This window comes from Prunus mume, linkage group LG2, assembly GCF_029339155.1.
Source record: "Prunus mume cultivar Tortuosa linkage group LG2, ASM2933915v1, whole genome shotgun sequence".
NCBI classification, from domain to species: domain Eukaryota; kingdom Viridiplantae; phylum Streptophyta; class Magnoliopsida; order Rosales; family Rosaceae; genus Prunus; species Prunus mume.
The window spans coordinates 44,911,702-44,916,817 of record NC_142699.1 but is presented as its reverse complement, the minus strand read 5'-3'; the positions used below and the strand labels follow the sequence as shown (position 1 = coordinate 44,916,817).

The following is a 5,116-nucleotide window of genomic DNA, read 5'->3' as shown; positions in this document are numbered from 1 at the left end:
AGTTTTATCTTTAATGGAGCATATGTTGTTTCTGGCAATGATGCATTTTTGTGAACAACTACACATTTAGTTGGCCCATCGTTTTTGTCAAAAGTAGTCGAAATGACCAAATTGCCCCGGGATAGACTGATTGATCTTACGAAAGAGGACGAATGTAACTTGCCGTCATCAGTGACTCCATTGTTTGTTTCAATGAGCTTGTATCCTTTTCACTAGGCTCTGTTTTTGAAATCTTGACAATTATATTTGGCTTAGGAGCCTTTGTAGTCCGGACTTCTTCCACTTTTGAGGATGACACACCATGAGGTGTTAGCTTCACTCGAATTACTTTTGAAGGTTTGGGTACTTCTACCTTTTATGATTTTCCCGCTTCAATAGATGCTCCATTCTCCTAATCAACTTTTGATGGTTGTGTGAATGAGATACTAGGTGGACCGTAAAACTTCGAATCAGAGTAATTTACCTCTTCACCTCTGAACGGGTCCATGTCAACTGAAACACTCTTGAATTCCCCATCCACCAAGTATTTGAAGCACTAGTGAAGTGTAGAAGGGACTACGCTATATGTATGGATCCATGGACGTCCTAGCAGGACGTTGCATGAAGTGGCAGCATTGATCACATGGAATAAGGTGTCTGAATGTAGGTCCCTTATTTCCATTTGCAGTGTGATAGAGCCCAGGGCTTTTTGCCCAAGTCGATTGAACCCTTGAATAGTTAGCATAAAGGGAGACAATTGTTGGCACTCATCCCTATAGCATGGAGCGTCTTTAATGGAATAAGATTCACGACCGAACCACAATCTAATAAGAATTGATTAATGGGCGTGTCTCCAACTTCGCTAGTGACATAAAGAGGTCGATTATGGAATTTGGACCCAAGTAAAAAGTCATCGTCACATAAGTTAATTGTTGCCAGACACGATGCACAAAACTTCAAGGTTTCAGTTCTGTGGACATCTGCTAATTTGAAACATGACTTGTACAAATTCGGGCTCATTAAAGCCATTACAAGTGCTTCCCTAAGCTCTCTCGACATTTGTAAAGCGTCATAGACACTTAAAGGAGCTAGGATGCGCTTAAGATGAGTCAAAATATCATACTTAATTGGACGTGATTGTGATGACTCCTTTGTATTACTGGTATCGGGCTTAGGGTCCTTTGCTTTTGAGGAGGATGGTGGAACATCCCTTGCAATAGTTTTTTCTGACGTGGAGACCTTAATCTCTTTTGCCTTTGAATTTTTCTCGGCTTTAGAGGAAACAACTTCCTCATTTTGTTGTGCTTTATCAGCAGATAGGATGCTTCAACTGGAGTGGAGGTTAATCTCATCAACCTCTGTGTCAACCTCATATTCCTCCACAGAAACCATGTTGCATTGAATAATTTCTTCCTCAACTTCGGATTCACTCGAGAAGAACTCAATTGGAAAAAACTCAGTGAGTGTGACAGGACCCTTGCAGGTTGCTCATATTCATTCTCTTGAGGGATTTGACCTTTCATTTGCGCCTTCTTTTTATTCCTCTTATTTTTCAAGGACGACATGCCTTGAATCTTGACACTAGGACAAGTAATAGATCTGTGATTGGGTGGGAAATGTTTAGCCATGTGCTTGGCTCTTTTAACAAATTTCTTCCCCCCCTTAGTAAATTCATCAGCCGAAGAATCTTCCGATATCTCAGACTGGATGCAGCCATGAGCTCATGAAGAGTGGGGATTTGAGGATCACTAGACCGTGGTACATTCGGACAGACATGTACAATTGTGCCCCCATTGTTGGTATTAATGCCTGAAAATTTCGATCCATCTAGTAATGCAATGGTGGGTGTGAGCTTTTCCTTTTTTATATTTGCTGCAGCTGATTGATGTCGGGAAGAAGAGTCTATCTCCAAACCACCATTGTTGAGGAGCTCTTGGATTTTGTCCTTTAGCATATAACAATCCTTAAGCGGTATGATTGATGAGGCGATGATACCGACAATATCTAGGGTCATTTGTCTTGTTGGCCTTAGCAAGACGCTTTGATTCTAGCAGGGTAATAGTGTTAAAGGCAAGAAGTTGGTCAAAGATTTCTTCCACATTATCATCGTCAAAAGAATATTTGACCTCTTTGTGTTCTTTAAGAGTGAGCCTTTTGGGTGGGTGGCTTTGGCCTTTGTCATTTTTCTTTTCTATTTTGACAAAAGTGGCCATTACGACTCTCCCTTTGCAGACTTCTTGTCATTTTTCTTTTCACTAAATTGAATTTTTTGGGTTGCAGACTTTTGGCAAGCAATTTATCGTTCAACATTACTCGCCTTTGACACCAAAGCATCAAATGATTGGGTTTTAGTAATGGCAACAAAAGTTGCAATGTCTGTCATGAGGTTGTTATAGCGCATTTGCATTGCTGATTGCTCAGTAATTTTCTCTAGCATTGGAGATTGAGGCTCCTCCATCTCATTATGAAATCATTGGCACTTTCCTCTGGCTTTTGGGTAGTTTGAGTTAGGTCCATGATCGAGGCCTTCTTCTTAGAACTGACAAACTGTGCCAAAAATGCATTTGCCTTCTTCTTAGAACTGACAAACTGTCCCATGTCAAGATAGAGCCTGGCGGTAGTTGTGTTTACCAAGTGAAAGCTTATCCTTTTAGGGATTGGACAAATTGAAGCACCAGGAGAGCGTTTGAGTGAGATGTCTCGCCACATGCTGAATAAAAATGTGCCAGATGTTCATGGGGTGAGTTATTTATGCCATCAAATTTATCGAATATGGGCCGTTGATAAACCTTCGAGAATGATATGGTGTCATAGTGAGAAGGGAAGGGTTTTCGATATCCTTGAACAGGAGGTGTTATGGACATTTGGAACTCATGAATCCCCTAAGCAATTAATGCCTATATGTCGTTTGGGGAAATTGTGCTCATAAAGCCTTCTCCTTTTTCTCTTTTCTTTGTTGTTCATGGGTCCCAAATTCATTTGCTTTGCCTCTGTCTTGCTCTCCTATGGTGGCTTTTCCTTTCAATTGAGCAGATAGTAATGCTATTTTTGCTTTTTTCTCTGCTAACTTCTGCTACATTTTCCTGCCTAGATCTTGCATCATTTCTTGGATTAAGGGTAACTGGTCCTCAATATAGAAGTATCAGTCATCATGACTTGCATGCTTTCCACTCCCTCATAAAGTTTCGCTGGGATGCTATGTAATCATTCTCTTGAGTTTGGGATACAAGATCATCATAAAGAGGATTCCATAGCAAATAATCGTCCAAACGGGTTGAGTTTATGGTGGATAACTCGGGAATAATCATCCCTATCATGTCTCGAGATTTGGAACGGGTCAACGGACCCATATGGGACCTCGACTGATCTTAAGGTTTCGGGATTGCCCCCTATGATATGGGAATTTGATCCCTTGAAGCATTAGTTGTCTTCATCTTTTGCACGAGCTTCCTTAGTGGATGAGGTATGTTCACCACCTTCTTTTTCAGGTTTAGGGCTTGAAGGAGGTGCTTCTTCCTTTGTTTTGACAGTTTGTACACATGAATTTGCATCCAAGTAATTTCGGGGTTTCTCACCCATGGATTTGCATCCAAGTAATTTCGTGGTTTTTCAAACATGGATTTGTGGCGTGCTATGGCTAACATAGAAAAGGAAAATAGAGATGACAGAATACCTGTATCAATTTTTTTCTCTTCTTTGCATTGCTCTAATTTCTCCTGCAATCTTTTTTAATTTGTCACCAGCATTTTTTTTTTTTTTTCTATTGTAGCCTTTTTGTAGGCCAACTAGATAGGACTCCCTTGAACAAACAACACTTTTGCATATTCAGCCTCCCTTTTATCTCACCAATTTGTTTCCCTTTTAACCATTGATGAAACTGATCGAAACGTCAAAGATTTCAAGAAGTACTACGGGTTGGGCATTTCTTATCACAATGCTTGGTATGGTTAGGAATTAGAAAACAAAAGGGTTCAAAGTGATCAGTCGTTTTCATATGGACAATAAGCTTAGTACGTCAGAGCTATATTAAGTTCAAATATTACTGTATTTTGAAGGTCGTGGGTTTTAACATATGCTCGAGGTTTGACTTCTTATTATTATTATTGTTCTACTTCTTCTTCTTCTCCTACTGTATTTGGAAGGTGGGTTTTTAAGGACAAAACTATATTAGTTCCATTTTACAGTGAAACAAATTTTATGGGATTGTGTTTTAACATATGCTCGAGGTTTGATGAGCTTAAGATTCAGGCTTTTGAGATGACATACCTCATCTCTGATCATCTTCCATGTTTACTCGAGACCAATTTGGATGTGTCTGTTATGCGTCTGTCCTGATGAGTTTCCCTTCTTTGTGGAGGAGAGAAAAAGAATGAAAAATAAATAGTAAAATAAATAAAAGGAAAGGAAAGAAAGAATGGGAGAATTTGAAGAAAACGAATGGAAGAGAAAAAGGGAAATTGTCTACTTCATACATGGCCACCAATTAATTAGGAATGTTGGCTATAAAAGCAGTTGCCTTCTTTCAGTTCATTGTATCCCTTAGAAAACCAAACTTAGATAGTTTGAGAGAAGATTAAGAAAATCTCACTTGTACGTGAGAGAGAAAAAACCAAGAGAGAGTTTAGCCACCAATGTTTGGTGAATTATAGTATTTCCATTATTTTTCCAAGTGGAAGATATTCAGTGTTATTTTTCTTTGCCCATTTTATTTACACAAAGCTGGGAAAAGTTAGATTCTGCGACTGCCAAATTTATTTATTGACTTTTATTTATTCGTCATCTTTCCCAACAAGTGGTATCAAAGGTTCGGCTTAAAAATTATATTCTTGTGTAATTTAAGATGGAGGAGTCGTCATCATCATCGTCAGTAACAATGTTAAAATTGACTGCATCCGATTACTCCATTTGGAAGTCAAGAATGGAGGGCATCCTTTACTGTAAGGATTTGTATGAGCCCCTTCAATTGTTAGGACAAAAACCTAAAGAGAAGTCAGATGATGCATGGAGCATTATGAATAGAAAATTTGTCAGACAAATCCGACAATGGGTAGATCGAAGTGTGCTCCACCACGTGGCACAAGAGATGGATGAATACAAGTTATGGACAAAATTGTCGTCCATGTACGAACGGAAGACC

General features: G+C 39.2%; 1 pseudogene; it reads right to left on the bottom strand.

The window, feature by feature from the left end:
- Window positions 1-1,531: 1,531 nt before the first annotated feature.
- On the bottom strand, window positions 1,532-2,843 carry LOC148920509 (uncharacterized; annotated as a pseudogene).
- Between the last annotated feature and the right edge of the window lie 2,273 nt (window positions 2,844-5,116).